This window comes from Ursus arctos, unplaced genomic scaffold (genome assembly GCF_023065955.2).
Source record: "Ursus arctos isolate Adak ecotype North America unplaced genomic scaffold, UrsArc2.0 scaffold_29, whole genome shotgun sequence".
NCBI lineage: Eukaryota > Metazoa > Chordata > Mammalia > Carnivora > Ursidae > Ursus > Ursus arctos.
In genome coordinates this window covers 818,298-835,782 of record NW_026622974.1, presented here as the reverse complement: position 1 = coordinate 835,782, position 17,485 = coordinate 818,298, and the positions used below count along the sequence as shown (strand labels likewise).

The window sequence follows — 17,485 nt, the reverse complement described above, 5'->3', positions numbered from 1 at the left end:
CCTCTGATGACTTCCCTTTCTATTTTCCCTCCCTATGGTCTTCTTCCCTGTTTCTGATATTCCACATAGGAGTGAAAGCATATGATCATTGTCTTTCTTTCATTGGCTTATTCCACTCAGCATAATACCTTCCAGCTCCACCCAGGTCGGTGTGATGGTAAGTATTCATCCTTTCTGATGGCTGAGTAATATTCCATTATATATATGATCCACATCTTCTTTATCCATTCATCTGTCCATGCTCATCTGCACTCTTTCCACAGCTTGTCTATTATGGATATTGCTGCTATGAACACTGGGGTGCATGTGTCCCATCTTCACTACCTCTGTCTCTTTGGGGTAAATCCCCAGTAGTGCAATTGCTGGGACATAGGGTAGCTTTATTTATAACGTCTTGAGGAAACTCCGTACCATTTTCCAGAGTGGCTGTACCGGACCGCATTCGCACAGGGGTGTAAGAGGGTTCCCGTTTCTCCACATCCTCTCCAACATGTATAGTTTCATGTCTTCTTATTTTTAGATATTCGGCCTCGTGTGATATGGCATCTATAGGGGTTTAGATTTGCATTTCCCTGAAGCCAAGTGATATGAAGCATTTATGCATGTATCTTTTGGTCACCAGTACATCGTCATCAGTGAAATGACTTCCCATTTTAATCCATCTCAAGACCTAAAGCTGGGTAAGGCACTGAAGCTGGATGATGCCATCGGTTGGAATTGTGGAGAATTTCAAAAGATCTCCATGGAGAGCAAGTTTAAAGGTCAGTGTGAAGCTACTAATTGGATCCGGGGAGATCTCTGAAAGTGGGGGTTCCCTGGGATGGGCTGAGGGGGGCCCTCCGATTTTCCTGCTATGAATCCTTTCTGCAGCCCCAAACGGACAGTTTCCTGCAGTGGGGCAGGCTGAGTCCTCTAGTCGTGCAGAGGTGAGCCCAATGCCTGGTACCTTGGAGGCAGGCAAACGGGGAGGGGACCCTCAGCAGAAGACCCAGGGTTAGGTTAGGCCTCAAGAGACAGCAGGTGCGAACTGCCCAGTGCTCAGAGAACTCCCAGGCCGACTGAGATGAGGGCACAAGGGCGGGTGACTGTGAGCCTTGGGGTTTGATCCGGAAGGGCTCACAAAGGTCGGGGTTCACCAGCAGGGGCTCTGAGGGGGTGTCCCAGTTCTCTTGCCCTGAATGCTCTATTGTGCCCCAAAACGGTACAGTTTCCTGTGGGCTGCAGGCTGAGTCCTACGGTGGGGCTTGGGTGTCCCCAATCCCCCGGAGTTGGGCGCCAGGATCCTGGGGAGGGGCCCCTCTGTGGCCAAACTAGGGTAAGGGTTAGGGTCCAGGGGCCCGGCAGGGCCAATCTAGCAAGCTGTGCGGCGAGCTCCGTGGAGGGCTGAGATGAGGCCATGGGGGAGGGTGAGCATGGGCCTCAGGGTTGGGGCACGGGGGTTGCCAAAGGTGGGGACGGGCTCCGGGGGCCTCCCCAAGTTCTCGTGCCCTGTATGCTCTGTAGCGCCCCAAGGGGCACGGTTTCCTGTGGACTGGCAAGCTGAGTCCTGAGGCGGGGCACAGGTATCCCAATTCCCCGGGGCTGCGGTGTAAGGCTCCTGGGGAGGCCGCCAAACCCGCGGCTGACCTAGGGTTAGGGTTAGGCCCCAGGAGCCCCGCAGGCCTGATCTGCTGGCTGTATGGTGAGCTACACAGGCTGAGGTGAGGGTGTGGGGAGGGTGAGCGTGGGCCTCAGGGTTGGGGTGCGGGAGGCCGCCAAAGTTCGCTGGGGGCTCAGGGGGGCCCTCCTGGTTCTCCCGCCCTGAATGCTCTATGGCCTCCCAAGGGGCACGGTTTCCTGCAAGGTGGCAGACTGAGTCCTGCGGTGGGGCTCAGGTGTCCCGAATCCCCGCGGCTGCGGCTCCAGGCTCCTGGGGAGGGGCCCCTCCACAGATGAACTAGGGTTAGGGTTGGGGCCCAGGAACCCCGCAGGCCAGATCTGCCCGCTATGTGGCGAGCTCTGCCACGGGTTGAGGTGAGGGTACGGGGTGGGGTGAGCATGGGCATCAAGGTTGGGGCTTAGGGATCGCTGAAGTTCTCCGGGGGCTCTGGGGGCCCTCCCGGTTCTCCCACCCTGAATGCTCTACAGCCTCCCAAGGGGCACGGTTTCCTGAGGGGTCGCAGGCTTTGTCCTGCAGTGGGGCTCAGGTGTCCCCAGTCCCCGGGGCTGCGGCACCGGGCCCCGGGGGAGGGGCCCTCCCTAGCCGACCTAGGGTCAGGACTAGGCCCCAGGAACCGGGCAGGACTGATCTGCCGGCTCTGCGACGAGCTTGGTGGCAGGCTGAAGGGAAGGCGCGGGGCGGGATGAGCGTGGGCCTCAGAGTTGAGGTGTAGGGGGCCGCCGAGGATCACTGGGGGCTCAGGGGGGCCCTACTAATTCTGCACGGGATGCTCTGCGGCGTCCCAAGGGGCATGGTTTCCTGAGGGGTGGCAGGCTGAGTCCCGTGGTGGGGCTCAGGTGTACCCAATCCCCGGGGTTAGGGTACAGATTAGGGTACGGGTTAGGGTTAGTGTACGGGTTACAGTTAGTGTTCGGGTGAGGGTAGGGGTTAGGGTTAGGGTAAGGTGAGGTTACGGGTTAGGGTTGGCTTTAGGGGTTACAGGTTAGGGGTTATGGGTTACGGTACGGATTAGGGTTTAGGGTACGGGTTAGGGTTTAGGGTTTGGGTTTAGTGTACGGGTTAGGGTTAGGGTATGGGTTAGGGTTTGGGTACAGGTTAGGGTACGCGTTAGGGTACAGTTTAGGGACGGGTTAGGGTACGGTTTAGGGTGCAGGTTAGGGTTAGGATATGGGTTAAGGTTAGGGTATGGGTTAGGGTTACGGTACGGGTTAGGTTACGGTTTAGGATTAGGGTTAGGGTACAGGTTAGGTGAGGGTATGGATTAGGGTATGGGTTAGGGTTAGGGTATGGGTTATCGTTAGGGTTACGTTTTGTGTTAGGGATAGGGTACGGGTTTGGGTTTGGGTGTGGTTTAGGGTATGGGTTAGGATACGGGTTAGGTTTAGGGTACGGGTTAGGGTTAGGGTATGGGTTAGGGTACAGGTTAAGTTACTAGTTAGGGTTAGGGTTCGGGTTAGGGTATGGGTTAGGGTCCGGGTTAGGGTTAGGGTACGGGTTAGGGTAAGGGTTAAGGTACGGGATAGGCTGCAGGTTAGTGTTAAGGCAGGGTACTGGTTAGGGTTAGGGTTTAGGGTTAGGGTTAGTATACGGGTAGTGTTAGGCTACAGGTTAGCGTACGGGTTAGGGTTAGGATACGGGTTAGGTTCAGGGTTTAGGGTTAGGGTACGAGTTGGGGGACGGTTTAGGGATAGTGTTAGGGTATGGGTTTGGGTTAGGGTTAGGGTACGGATTAGGGTACGTGTTAGGGTTAGGGTACAGGATAGGGTATGTGTTACGGTTAGAATACGGGTTAGGGTACAGGTTAGGGTACGGTTTAGGGTTAGGGTAAGGGTTAGGGTACGGGTTAGGGTTAGGGTACGGGTTATGGGTAGGTTTAGGGGAAGGTGTAGGGTTGAGGGTAGGGTTAGGTTTAGGGGTTAGGGTTAAGGTTAGGGTTTAGGGTTTAGGTTTAGAGTTAGGGTTAGGGTTAGACCCCAGGAGGCCAGCAGGCCTGATCTGCCAGCTCTGCGGTGAGCGGTGGGAAGGGCTGAGGTGAGGGCGCTGGCGATGGGAGCGTGGGTCTCAGCGTTTTGGCGTGGGGGGCCTTCGAACGTCATCGGTGGCTCGGAGGGCCCTGCCCGTTCTCCCACCCTGAATGAATGGCGGTACCCCTAGCGGCTCGGGTGCCAGCGGGGCAGCAGGGTGAGTTCGGTGCTGAGGCTTGGGGGTCTCCAATCCCCAGCGTTCAGCGCCAGTCCCCTTGAGAGGGGCCCCTCGGGGGCCAAACTAGGGTTAGGGATTGCCCCCAGGAGGATGACAGGCCTGATCCGCCAGCTGTGCAGTGAGCGGAGGGGCGGGCCGAGGTGAGGGCGCTGGCGAGTGGGAGCATGGGCCAAAGCATTTTGACTCAGGGGCATTCAGAGTTTGCCAGCGTCTCGGAGGGCCCTGCCTGTTTCTCCGCCCTGAATGACTGGTGGCGCCCCTAGCGGCCCAGGTGGCAGCAGGGCGGCAGGGTGAGTCTGGTGCTGGGGCGCGGGGGTCGCCAATCCCCGGCTTTGTGGTGCAGGCCCTTTGGGAGGGGCCCCTCGGGGGCTGACCTAGGGTTAGGGTTAGCCCCCAGAAGGCCGGCAGGCCCTATCTGCCCACTGTGCGTCGAGCGGAGGGGCGGGCCCTGGTGAGGGCGCTGGTGAGCGGGAGCCTGGGCCCAAGCGTTTTGGCGTGGGGCCCTTTGAAGGACGCTGGGGGCTCGGATCGCCCTGCACGGTCCTCCACCCTGAATGACCAGTGGCGCCACTGGCGGCCCGGGTGGTTGCGGGGCGGCAGGGTAAGTCCGGCACTGGGGCTTGGGGGTCGCAAATCCCCAGCGTTGTGGCGCCAGGCCCCTTGGAAGGGGCCACTTGGGGGCCGACCTAGGGTTAGGGTTAGCCCCCAGAAGGCCGGCAGGCCCGATCCGCTGCTGTGCGGCGAGTGGATGGGCGGGCCGAGGTGAGGGCGCTGGCGAGCGGGAGCGTGGGCCCCAGCGTTTTGGCACAGGCTGCTATCGAAAGTCGCCGAGGGCTCAGAGGGCCCTGCCCATTCTCCCGCCCTGAACGATCAGCGGCACCCTAGGGGCCCGGGTGTCGGCGGGGCATAAGAGTGAGTCCAGCGTTGCGACTCGGTGGTCCCCAATCCCCGGCGTTGCGGCACCAGGCCCCTTGGGAGGGACCCCTCGTGGGCCGATCTAGGGTTAGGGTTAGCCCCCAGGAGGCTGGCAGGCCTGATCCGCTGCTGTGCGGGGAGCGGAGGGGCGGGCCGAGGTGAGGGCGCTGGCGAGCAGGAGCGTGGGCCCCAGCGTTTTAGCGCGGCTGCTATCGAAGTTCACCGAGGGCTCGGAGGGCCCTGCCCATTTTCCCACCCTGAATGAACGACGGCAGCCCTAGCAGCCTGGGTGGCGGCGGGGCGGCAGGGTAATTCCAGTGCTGAGGCTTGGGGGTCCCCAATCCCCGGCGTTGCGGCGGCAGGCCCCTTCAGATGGGCCCCTCTGGGACCAACGTAGGGTTAGAGTTACCCCCAGGATGCCGGTAGGCCGGATCCACCAACTCTGCAGTGAGCGGAGGGGCGGGCCGAGTTGAGGGCACTGGTGAGCGCGAGCTTGGGACCCAGCGTTTTGGTGCGGATGACCTTCGAAAGTCGCCAGAGTCTCGAGGGCCCTGCCTGTTTACCAACCCTGAATGACCGGCGACACCCCAGCGGGCCCTGTGTGGGCTTGGCGGCAGGGTGATTCCCGCGCTGCAGCTCGGGGGTCCCCAATCCCCTGAGTTCGGTGCCAGGCCCCTTGGGAGGGGCCCCTCGGGGGCTGACCAAGGGTTAGAGTTAGCTCCCAGGAGGCCGTCAGGCCCAATACTCCAGCTAGGCCGTGAACGGAGGGGCGGGCCGAGGTTAAGGCGCTGGCGAGCGAAAGCGTGGGCCCTGGCGTTTTGGCACAACGGGCCTTTGAAGATCACCGGGGCCTCGGAGGGCCCTGCCTGTTCTCCCGCCCTGAATGAAAGGCAGCACCCCTAGCGGCCTGAGTGGCGGCGGGGCTGCAGGGTGAGTCCGACGCTGGGGCTCGGTCGTCCCCAATCCCCGGCGTTGTGGCGCCAGGTCCCTTGGGAGGGACGCCTCGGGGGCCGACCTAGGGTTAGGGTTAGCCCCCAGGAGGTCGGCAGTCCTGATCTGCCAGCTGTGCAGCAAGCGGAGGGGCGGGCCGAGGTGAGGGCGCTAGCGAGAGGGAGTGTGGGCCCAAGCGTTTTGAAGTGGGAGGCCTTCAAACGTCGCTGGGGGCTCGAAGGGCCCTGCCCCTCCTCCCGCCCTGAATGACTGGAGGCGCCCCTAGCGGCCTGAGTGGCGGCGGGGCAGCAGGGTGAATCTGGCGCTGAGGCTCAGGGGTCCCCAATGCCCGGCGTTGCGTCTCCAGGCCCCTTGGGAGGGGCCCTTCCGGGGCCGACCTAAGGTAAAAGTTAGCCCCTGGAGCCTGGCAGGCACGATCTGCCGTCTGTGGCGAGCGGAGGCGCGGTCGAAGATCAGGGAGCTGACGAGCGGGAGAGTGGGCCCCAGCGTTTTGGCGCTGGGGGCCTTCGAAGGTCACCGGGGCAGGGAGGGGCCTGCCTGTTCTCCCACCCTGAATGATCGGTGGTGCCCTAGCGGCCCGGTGTTGGCGGGGTGGAAGGGTGAGTCCAGCGTTGCGACTCGGGGGTCCCCAATCCCTGGCGTTCCGTGGCAGTCCCTTTGGGAGGGGCCCCTCGGGGGCCAACCTAGGGTTAGGGTTAGCCCCCAGGAGGCCGGCAGGCTCAATCCACCGGCTCTGCGGCGAATGGAGGGGTGAGCCAAGATGAGGTCGCTGGCGAGTGGGAGCGTGGGCCCCAACATTTTGGCTTGGGGGGCCTTCGAAGGTCACAGGGGGCTCGGAGGGCCCTGCCCGTTCTCCCGCCATGAAGGACCGGCGACGCCCCCAGCGCCCCGGGTGGCGGCGGGGTGGCAGGATCAGTCCGGCGCTGGGGCTCGGGGGTCCCCAATCCCCAGCGTTGCAGCGCCAGGCCCTTTGGGAGGGGCCCCTCGGGGACTGTCCTAAGGTTAGGTTAGCCCCCAGGAGGCCGGCAGACCCGATCCGCCGGCTGTGCGGTGAGCGGAGGGATGGACCGTGGTAGGGCGCAGTCGAACTGTAGCGTGGTATCCAGCATTTTGGCGTGGGGGGCCTTCGTATTTCACCAGGGGCTCGGAGGGCCCTACCGGTTATCCCGCCCCGAATGACCGGCGGCGCCCCTAGCGGCCCGCGTGGCGGCGGGGCGGCAGGGTGAGCCCGGCGCTGCGGCTTGCGGGTCCCCAATCCCTGGCGTTGCGGCACCAGGCCTCTTGGGAGAGGCCACTCTGGGGCCCACCTAGGGTTAGGGTTATCCCTGAGGAGCCTGGCAGGCTGGATCCGCCGGCTGTGCAGCTGGGGGGGGGGGGCGAGGTGAGGGCGCTGGAGAGCGGGAGCGTGGGCCTCAGCGTTTTGGTGCGGGGGACCTACGAACGTCGCCGGGGGCTCGGAGGGCCCTGCCCGTTCCCCCACCCTAAATGACCGGCGGCGCCCCAAGTGGCCTGGGTGGTGGCGGAGCGGCAGGTTGAGTACATTGCTGGGGCTCAGGGGTCCCCATCCCGGGCCTTGCGGGGCCACGCCCCTTGGGAGTGGACCCTCAGGGACTGACCTAGGGTATGTGTTAGCACCCAGGAAGCCAGCAGGCCCGATCTGCCGCTGTGCAGTGAGTGGAGGAGTGGGCTGAGGTGAGAGCGCTGGCGAGCGGGAGCATAGTACCCAGCGTTTTGGCACGGGGGGCCTTGGAAGGTCTCCAGGGCCTAGTTGGGCCTTACCCGTTCTCCTGCCCTGAATGACCGGTGGCGCCCCTAGGGGCCCAGGTGGCGGTGGGGCGGCATGGTGAGTCAGGCGCTGTAGCTCCGGAATCCCCAATCCCAGGCGTTGCGGCGCCAGGCCCCTAGGATGGGCCCCTCGGGGGGAAAACCTAGGGTTAGGGTTACCCTCCAGGAGGCGGCAGGCTCAATCCGCCGCCTGTGCGGCAAGTGGAGGGGTGGGCCGAGGTCAGGTCGCTGGAGAGCAGGAGCGTGGGCCCCAGCGTTTTGGCTGTGGGGGCCTTCGAAGGTCACTGGGGGCTCGGAGGGCCCTGCCCGTTCTCCTGACCTGAATGACTGACGGCGCCCCTAGCGGCCCGGGTGGCAGCGGGGCAGCAGGGTGAGTCGGCGTTATGGTTCGGGGATCCCCAATCCCCAGCGTTGCGGCGCCAGGCCCCTTGGAGGGAACCCTCTGGGGCCGACCTAGGGTTAGAGTTAGCCCCCAGGAGGCCGGAAGTCCCGATCCGCCGGCTGTGCGGTGAGCGGAGAGGCGGGCCGAGTTGAGGGCGCTGTCGAGCGTGAGCATCGGCCCCGGCGTTTTGGCGCGGATGGCATTCGAAAGACGCCGGAGTCTTGAGGGCCCTGCCGGATCTCCCACCGTGAATGACCGGTGATGCCCCAGCAGGCCCGGTGTTGGCTTGGCGGCAGGGTGAGTCCGGCGCTGCAGCTCAGGGGTCCCCAATCCCCTGCGTTTGGTGCCAAGCCACTTGGGAAGGGCCCCTTGGGGGCCTACCTAGGGTCAGGCTTAGCCCCCAGGAGGCCGGCAGGCCCGATCCCTCTGCTGTTCCACGAGCGGGGGGGGCAAGCCGATGTGAGGGCGCTGGCGAGGGAAGCGTAGGCCCAAGCATTTGGCAGGGGGGGCCTTAGAAGGTCGCTGGGCCTCGGAGGGCCCTGCCAGTTCTCCCGCCATGAATGATCAGCAGCGCCCCTAGCGGCCCGGGTGACGGCGGGGCGGCAGGATGAGTCTGGCGCTGGGGCTCGGGGGTCCCCAATCCCCAGCGTTGCAGCGCCAGGCCCCTTGGGAGGGGCCCCTCAGGGGCCGACCTAGGGTAAAGGTTAGCCCCTGGAGGCCGGCAGGCACGATCCGCCGTCTGGGGCGAGCGGAAGCGCGGTCGAAGATCAGGGCTCTGGCGAGCGGGAGAGTGGGCCCCAGCTTTTTGGCGCTGGGGGCCTTCGAAGGTTACCGGGGCAGGGAGGGCCCTGCCTGTTCTCCCGCCCTGAACGATCGGCAGTGCCCTAGTGGCCCGGGTGTCGGGGGGGCGCAAGGGTGAATCCAGCATTGCGACTCGGGGGTCCCCAATCCCCGGCATTCGGCGGCAGTCTCTTTGGGAGGGGCCCCTCGCGGGCTGACCTAGGGTTAGGGTTAGCCCCCAGGAGGCCGGCAGCCCCGATTCGCCAGCTGTGCAGCGAGCGGAGGGCGGGCCGAAGTGAGGGCGCAGGTTAGCGGGAGCATGGGCCCCATCGTTTTGGCGTGGGGGTCCTCTGAAGGTCGCTGGGGGCTCCTAGGGCCCTGCCCGTTCTCCCGCCCTGAATGACCAGCAGTGCCCCTAGTGGCCCGGGTGGTGGCAGTGCGGCAGGGTGAGTCCGGCGCTGTGGCTCAGAGGTCCACAATCCCCAGCATTCCCGCGCCAGACCCCTTGGGAGTGGCCCCTCTTGGGCCGATCTTGGGTTAGGGTTAGCTCCCAGGAGGCCGGCAGGCCCGATACGCCGGCTAGATGGCGAGCGGAGGGATGGGCTGAAGTAAAGGCGCTGGTGAGCGGGAGCGTGGGCCCCCGCGATTTGGCGCGGGGGGCCTTTAAAGTTAACTGGGGGCTCAGAGGGCCCTGCCCCTTCTCCCGCCCTGAATGACCAGCGGCACACCTAGCGGCCCGGGTGGTGGCACGGCGGCAGGGTTAGTCCGGTGTGAGGCTCGAGGGTCCCCAATCCCCAGCGTTGCAGCGCCAGGCTCCTTGGGATGGGTCCCTCTGGGGCTGGCCTAGGGTTAGGGTTAGCCTCCAGGAGGCCAGCAGGCCCGATCCGCGGCTGTGCGGCTCCCGGAGTGTTGGGCTGGGTGAGGGCGCTGGGGAGCCTGAGCAATAGCCCAAGCTTGTTTGTGCGGGTGCCTTCGAAGGTCGGGGGCGGCTCGGAGGGCCCTGCCCTTTCTCCCGCCCTGAATGACCGGCGGCGCCCCTAGTGGCTTGGGTGGCGGAGGGGCAGCAGGGTGAGTCCCGCGCTGGGGCTCTGGGGTCCCCAATCCCTGGCATTGTGGTGCCAGGCCCCTTGGGAGGGGCCTCTCGGGGGCCAACCTAGGGTCAGGGTTAGCCCCCAGGAGGCTGGCAGGCCCGAACCGCCGGCTGTGCGCCAAGTGGAGCACAGGCCCAGGTGAACGTGCTGGCAAACCGGAGCGTGGGCCCCAGCGTTTTGGTGCCGGGGGCCTTTGAAAGTCGCCGTGGGCATGGTGAGCATTGCCCGTTCTCCCGCCCTGAATGAACGGCGGTACCCCTAGCGGCTCGTGTGCCAGCGGTGCGGCAGGGTGAGTCTGGTGCTGTGGCTCGGGGTCCCCAATCCCTGGCGTTGTGGCAGCAGGCCCCTTTGGAGGGGCCCCTTTCTTGGGCCGACCTAGGGTTAGAGTTAGCCCCCAGGAGGCTGGCAGGCCCGATCCGCCAGCTGTGCGGAGAGCGCAGAGCGGAGGGGCGGGCCGAGGTGAGGGTGCTGGCAAGCTCCAGCGTGGGCCCCAGTGTTTTGGCACAGATGGCCTTCAAAATTCACCGGAGTCTTGAGGGCTCTGCCCGTTCTCCCACCCTGAATGACCAGCGACGCGCCAGCGGGCCCGATGTCGGTGGGGAGGCAGGGTGAGTCGTAGACATGAGTTGAAAGATGGCTTTGATACAATTTTTTTTTAAGTTTTTTTTTAATATTATGTTAGTCACCATACAGTACATCCCGGGTTTCCAATGTAAAGTTCGATGATTCATTAGTTGCGTATGACACCCAAGGCACCATGCAATACGTGCCCTCCTTACTACCCATCACCAGTCTATCCCAATCCCCCACCGCAATCCTCTCTGAAGCCCTCAGTTTGTTTCTCAGAGTCCATGGTCTCTCATGCTTCATTCCCCCTTCTGATTACCCCCCTTTCTTTATCCCTTTCTTCCCCTACCGATCTTCCGAGGTCGTATGTTCCATAGATGAGAGAAATCATATGATAGTTGTCTTTCTCTGCTTGACTTATTTCACTTAGCATTATCTCCTCCAGTGCCGTCCGTGTTGCAGCAAATGTTGAGAACTCGTTCTTTCTGTTACCTGAGTAATATGCCATTGTATATATGGACCACAACTTCTTACTCCAGTCATCTCTTGAAGGGCATGTCGGTTCCTTCCACGATTTAGCTATTGTGGACATTGCTGCTATGAACATTGGGGTGCATATGGCCCTTCTCTTCACCACGTCTGTATCTTTGAGGTAAATACCCAGTAGTGCAATGGCTGGATCATAGGGTAGCTCACTTTTTAACTTTTTAAGGGACCTCCACACTGTTTTCCAGAGTGGCTATACCAACTTGCATTCCCACCAACAGAGTGGGAGGGATCCCCTTTCTCCACATCCTCTCCAACAATTGTTGTTTCTTGCCTTGTCAATTTTTGCCATTCTAACTGGCATAAGGTATTATCTCAGTGTGGTTTTGATTTGAATTTCCCTGATGGCTAATGATTTTGAACATTTTTTCATGTGTCTGTTAGCCATTTGTACATCTTCATTGGAAAAGTGTCTGTTCACATCTTCTGCCCATATTATAATTTGCTTATTTTTTTCTTGTGTATTGAGTTTGAGGAGTTCTTTGTAGATCTTGAATACCAGTCTTTTATCTATAATGTCATTTACAAATAAATTCTCCCATTCCGTGGGCTGGTGCTTAGTTTTTTTTACTGTTTCCTTGGCAGTGCAGAAGCTTTTTGTCTTGATGAAGCCCCACAAATTCGTTTTATCTTCTGTCTCTCTTGCCTTTGGATATGTGTCATGAAAAAGTTTACTTTGGCCGATGTCGTGGAGGTTGCTGCCTATGTTCTCCTCTAGGATTTTGATGGATTCCTGTCTCACTTCGAGGTCTTTCATCCATTTGGAGTTTATTTTTGTGTATGGTGTGAGTGAGTGGTCATGTTTCATTCTTTTGCATGTAGCTGTCCAATTTTCCCAGCGCCATTTATTGAAGAGACTGTCTTTTCTCCACCGGATGTTTTTTCCTGCTTTATCAAAGATTAGTTGCCCAAAGAGCTGAAGGTCCATTTCTGGGTTCTCTATTCTGTTCCATTGGTCTATGTGTCTGTTCTTGTACATGCTGTCTTTGTGATCACAGCTTTGTAGTACAGCTCGAAATCCGGCATTATGATGCCCTCAGCTTTGTTTTTCCTTATCAACAGTTCCTTGGAGATTTGGGGCCTTTTCTGGTTCCATACAAATTTAAGGACTATTTGTTCCAGTTCTTTGAAAAATGTCATCGGTATTTTGATCAGGATAGCATTGAATGTGTAGATTGCTCTGGATAGCATGGACATTTTAACTATGTTAGTTCTTCTGATCCATGAGCATGGAATATTATTCCATCTTTTCTTGTCTTCCTCAATGTCTTTCAAGAGTGATTTGTAGTTTTAGAATACAGATCCTTTAAGTCTCGGTTAACTTAATGCAAAGGTAACATATGGTTTTTGGTGCTCTTGCAAATGGGATGGATTCCCTAATTTCTCTTTCTTCAGTCACATTATTTGTTTATAGAAATGCAACTGATTTCTGAGCATTGATTTTGTATCCTGCCACATTGTTCTTTCTTAAAGACTGGTTAATGGCCCTTTCCTTATGCTTTCATTCCCACTCGGAAACATGCATCCATCATCGTGACAGACGTTAGGATTCGGAGGACCCTTTCCATACCCTCTTCTTACTGAGAGTTACGTCTATGGCAGTTTAATTAATGTTCAACACACATACTGGGAAACACTGGTGCCTTCACTAATCGATGTTGCTGTCTCTCTGCACAAACTTGGTTCGCTGAATTAAATAATGGCACTTTCTTTTCCTTTTCACAAAACCTTTTCAAACGGTTTTCCTCCTCATGACAGATGTGAGTTGAGAGAAGCTTTCTGTGTAGTGTTCTTAAGTAGTTAAACAAAGGGCATTATCTTGATGCAGACCCCATTTTGCACAATGCTCCCAATCCATGACACCAGATGTGAGGTGCAAGATGCTTTTATATAGAGTGTTCTCTCCTAGCGTAAAGCAGGTGACACCTTACTTATGCATTCATGGACACTTTTGAAAAACTTGCCACCTTCCTAAGAGAAGATTTGACTTGGACAATGGTGTCTATTCGGTGTTCTGACTGAGATTTGTGAAAATTGCCCTTAAGGTTCATCACACTTTTTGGAAAACTTGGGTGTGTTCATCGGTCCTGATGTTGGTTTGATGTTGCCTTCTATCAACACTGAGTTGGTTCTCACAACTACTTAGGACCTCTCCTTCTGCTTTCACTTGCACTTCTGCAAGTACTTCTTCTTCATTACAGAAGATGTGAATTGGAAGATCTTTTCCCAAGGGTGTCCTTACCTGAGCATACAGCATGTTCCTTACATTTTCATACACACTTTTGGAACATACACCCATCCTCATGAACGTAGATATGATTTGGAATGTTGTCTCTAGATGGTGCTCTTTCAAATCTATGGCAGTTCCCTTAAGGTTCAACACATGTAATGGGAAACCCTGCTCTCTTCACTGATCAATGTTGCCGTCTCTCTACCCAAACTTGGTTCTCTGAACTGACTGATGGCACTTTCTTTTCGTTTTCACACAACCTTTTCTAATGGCTTTCCTCCTTTTCTTTGGAAATTTTGTTTGGAAATTTTAATATGCCTTTCTTAATATTTGATAGAGCAGACAAAACTCGGTCACAAATGTGACCTAATTGACGTCTATGGAACATTCGATAATAAGTGCAGAATACATTGTTTTCCAGCGGTCATAGACTATTTACCCAAACAGATGATATGTTGGACCATGAATCATGTCTACATTTTAAAATACTGAAAATAACTAGATTCTATTCTTAGGCCTCCAAGGAATAGAGCCCTAGTCCTCATCAAAAGAAGACCAGGCAGTCCCTCTATGTTTAAAAATTCAATGTAACTTTGCTGCATATCTTAAGGGTCAGAGAGGGGATCGCAGTGGATATTTGCCACCTTTTCTACATCAGGGCTCACACACAATGGCCCTTTGTCTCTGAAGAACACTGACTATCCTAACGTAGACAGGAGTTAAGCCTCCTATCAGAGTTCTGCATGTGCCAGCCACACCTGGCAGTCTTGGCCTGGGCCCACCACCACCTCCCTCCAGCTTTCCTTCTTGGTGGCATTGAGTTAAGGGAGTCAACATAGCCATATGGAGATGGGAGCTCCCCTCTCCTAGTGATGATGGTGCTATTGTCCCCACCAGTCTATCAACATGATTTCTGAGAGAATTATGACACAATAGCAGCTTCTTGACCTTCCTTAAGGTTTAAAAATCATCTTGTGAGTCATCTTTTCAAAAAACGGTTTCACCATGTGTCCTTTTCTCTGGAAAAGAAATAGACCCAATGGTAATTATGGCTCCTGAGCACCTGCTCTTGGGAGATTGCATAGTGGCTCTGTTTAGCATTCTCCCTCTTAAACTTCTCAACTAGGGTGTATATAGAATGAGTCCCATTTCCTAGATGGATAGACAAGGGCTCAGAGATTATATGAATTACAGAGGATTTTAGTGTCAGAAACCTAAGTGGGATCTCCAAACTGACTCCAAAACCCTTGTTCTTCCATACAGGGTACCATTTCGCTCTTACCTCTGGTCTTGTTGATCTGGAAACCTAGGAAGTATTAGGATTTTCTTGTTGTGTGGCCAAATGGAACGAATTCGGCTGCCTTTTCACCTCTGCCCATCATGACCATGAAGATAATTATCTCAGTGGAGGACCTTTGAGTAAGAGACTTAAAGATCCCTTAGAATAGAGATACTATACTATTTTTCTGATATTAAAGTGCCTGAAAGAACTATCCTTTTTTAATTGATGGAAGCTCTTGGTGGAAAGGTTGGAAAGACTATTTGAAAACACTCAGCCTCTTCTACAGAGTGAGACAATGCCTCTAAAGATTGCTAAAATATTCCCTTACCTCTGATTATTTACTTCCCAACTATCGCAGTGTTTCTATGTTAGGATTACGATTTCCATGAGGCAAAAGTTGCGGAGAAAGAACTTAGTGTATCCAGGGGCACTTTCGTATTGTGACAGTGAGCTATTCTGTTGTATTCTGTAGTCCAAGGGAATGGTGCCAGACATCTCTAAGATGTCTAAAATTCTGACTGTAAATGATCTCTATGCTTCAGAGATTTGGGCAGGACAAGGGAGGAGTCCAGAGACCGTAAACGCCTCTGTTACCTGTGTTGACCGTGGAGCAGGTAACCTTCTGTAGGGGTCCTTTTGATGTCTCTGAGCTATGGGAAAGGTGCTTTCATCTCAAGCTCCTCCATTTGTTAGTGGTGATAAGGATAAGAGTAATTTTTATCTCATATCATCTGTGGGCCCTGATCTTGACCTCCTAGGGAAACCCTCCTTTATCATTTCACCCAGCTCAAAATGACCGGGCAAACCCTCAAAGCATGGGCCCTATTTCTGCCCCCAGCACATATTGTCCATCTGTTTCAAAAAGAAAAAAGAGAACAAAAAAATGCCCTTGCCAACATCAAGGTGAGAACACAAAAGAACCTCTCTGTCCCCCGTAAGATTAAAGTCATACCGACTTGTACATACTGAAAAGATAAGAAAAGTCTGTCACTTTCTGGAATCTTCTGCCTCATCGTGATGGGTAACTGTACCTAACACAAAACAGAACAAATATATAACCCTGCCCTAAATGTTCCTTCCCTGGAGCACTCCCTTCTTTGTGAAGACTGTGTCTCCCAGGCATCTGACCTGACTTGGGTTTGAATAAAACTCTCTTCATTTCTCTCTAAAATGTTTTAAAATGTTCCTTCCTTTAGTGTTGACAATAACACTATGTTTTCTTTTCAAGTGAAAAATAAATGTTCCTGGTTCACAACCGTGACAGCACAGAAGGCCGGCTGTTCCTCCTGGCCCCTACCCTGCAGAACCAAGCATGTGTATATAGATTCCAGCACAAATGGGCTCATCCTAGAAGGATGCTTTGAAGGTCTGAGAAGCACTATCCACTCCATGGGTGAGACAAGAAGGCAAAGCTATTCCCGCTTGGAGCATTCCTTTTGGGGCTTAAAATTGCCTTGGACATGCATGAAAGCATTGCCATTTCCTAAAGCCCAAAGCTGGAACAGTCTGAGAGCAGCTGACCTAGCCAGAATCCAGGCACACACCTGTAGGAAGGGTTGGTGCAGAAGGGAAGGGGCAGGGCTCTGAGGGTGTTCTGCAGCTAGAGGGGTCCGCGGAAGGGGCAGTGTGTGTGTGTGTGTGTGTGTGTGTGTGTGTGTGTGTGCGTGCTTGGGGCCCTGCCCGTGATCACAGTCATGCCTGCGCTGGGCATTGAGCCAAGGAGGCAGGTCTTGGACCCCTTGCACTCCCAGAGTTGTGAGTCATGGGGCCGGTTGCCCCGCATTCAAGGGGATGGAAACCGCACACTCCCAAACCAATCACCCCATGGGGGTGGAGCTACGTCTCTGTGGGCAAACCCAGAGCAGACCTAAGATGCAGACTGGGAACCAGGGAAGGGGAGCTCTGAGAGATTCAAAGTGTGGAGTTCCTGGCTGAGTGAATGCATGCTGTGTGCCTGTGTGGGGCATGGTCTGGGAGTAGGGGCACCCCAGGTGAGAGGTGGGGTTCTGGAAGGGCATGTGGAGGGAGTTCATTTGGAGATTCAGTTGAGTTTTCTTTTTCCCTTGATAGTCTCTTCTGCCTACTCTCTGTCAACTGGCCTTACATAGCAAACCCATGGACTCCAGGGCACCTGCTCAGCAGAGCTTTTGTGGTATGGGTCACAGACATTCCAGGGTTTCACTTGTTCCCCAGCAAGAGCGAGAGTAAGGACCGCACGGTCCCCAACTTCAGTGCGGTGCCCCTGTCCCCTGACACGGTGCAGGTAATGGACCTTGAGCAGTTCCCCAAGTTCAGCAGGGTGTTCCCTGTTCCTTCAGGCACATGTGTGGCACTAGGAAACCCCAGAGCCGTTACCCAACTTCAGCATTGTGCTGCCTGTTCCCTGGGAATGGTGGCAATGGGCTGGAAGATAATTACTACTAAAAGACAAGTCTGTGTTTCCCCTTCTCCCAGAAACTGCAGCAGGCATGCTGGCTTTAGGTCCGAGGAGCCGCCTTCTCCCCACCTGACAACACTTCTCTTCTCTGGCTCCGTGAGACCCGAGGTTTTGAACATCTGCATCTGAGTCAGTGAGGCAGCTTGACACAGGACACCAGCATTCAGAGAAAGCGGCAGGTCCATTTGGAGAAATGTCATATCCACGTCAGGACGGGAGGTAACACCTCTCATTAACCCACTATCTCCTGGGCTTTTCTCTTTTCTCTAGTTGAGCCATGAAGTAAAACTTTAGTAATAGTGTCAGTGTTCTGAATTTGGTGAAGGAGGTACTTAGTTTCTGAACTTAGAGCACTTTGCAGGGGATCCCATTTTCTCTGTTCATTGACTGCTTATGAATGTATTTTGAACAGCTGTTTCCTAGAAACACTCTTTCATTAGAAAGGGAAGGTTAGATTTACTCTTTGTGTATTTTTAAGATATACATCTAACAGTGTTTATTCAGTTGGGCCTACGATATGGGTGAGTGGCCACCATTTAGGGTTAGATGGCTTTTTGTCGTCAGATACAGATATGGATGATGTCTTGTCATTTGTCAAAGGTGATGTTTCATCACTGATTAGTCTTTTCATCCCAAGAATTACAATGAGGGTCGAGG

The 17,485-nt window shown here is 55.9% G+C and overlaps 1 long non-coding RNA gene across 1 annotated transcript; it reads left to right on the top strand.

The window, feature by feature from the left end:
• The first annotated feature begins 620 nt into the window (after nucleotides 1–620).
• LOC130542001 (uncharacterized) lies at nucleotides 621–17,029 on the top strand. The gene is made up of 3 exons (XR_008956209.1): nucleotides 621–761; nucleotides 15,620–15,784; nucleotides 16,846–17,029. It is a non-coding gene; the product is annotated as an uncharacterized LOC130542001 (long non-coding RNA).
• The last annotated feature ends 456 nt before the right edge of the window (nucleotides 17,030–17,485 follow it).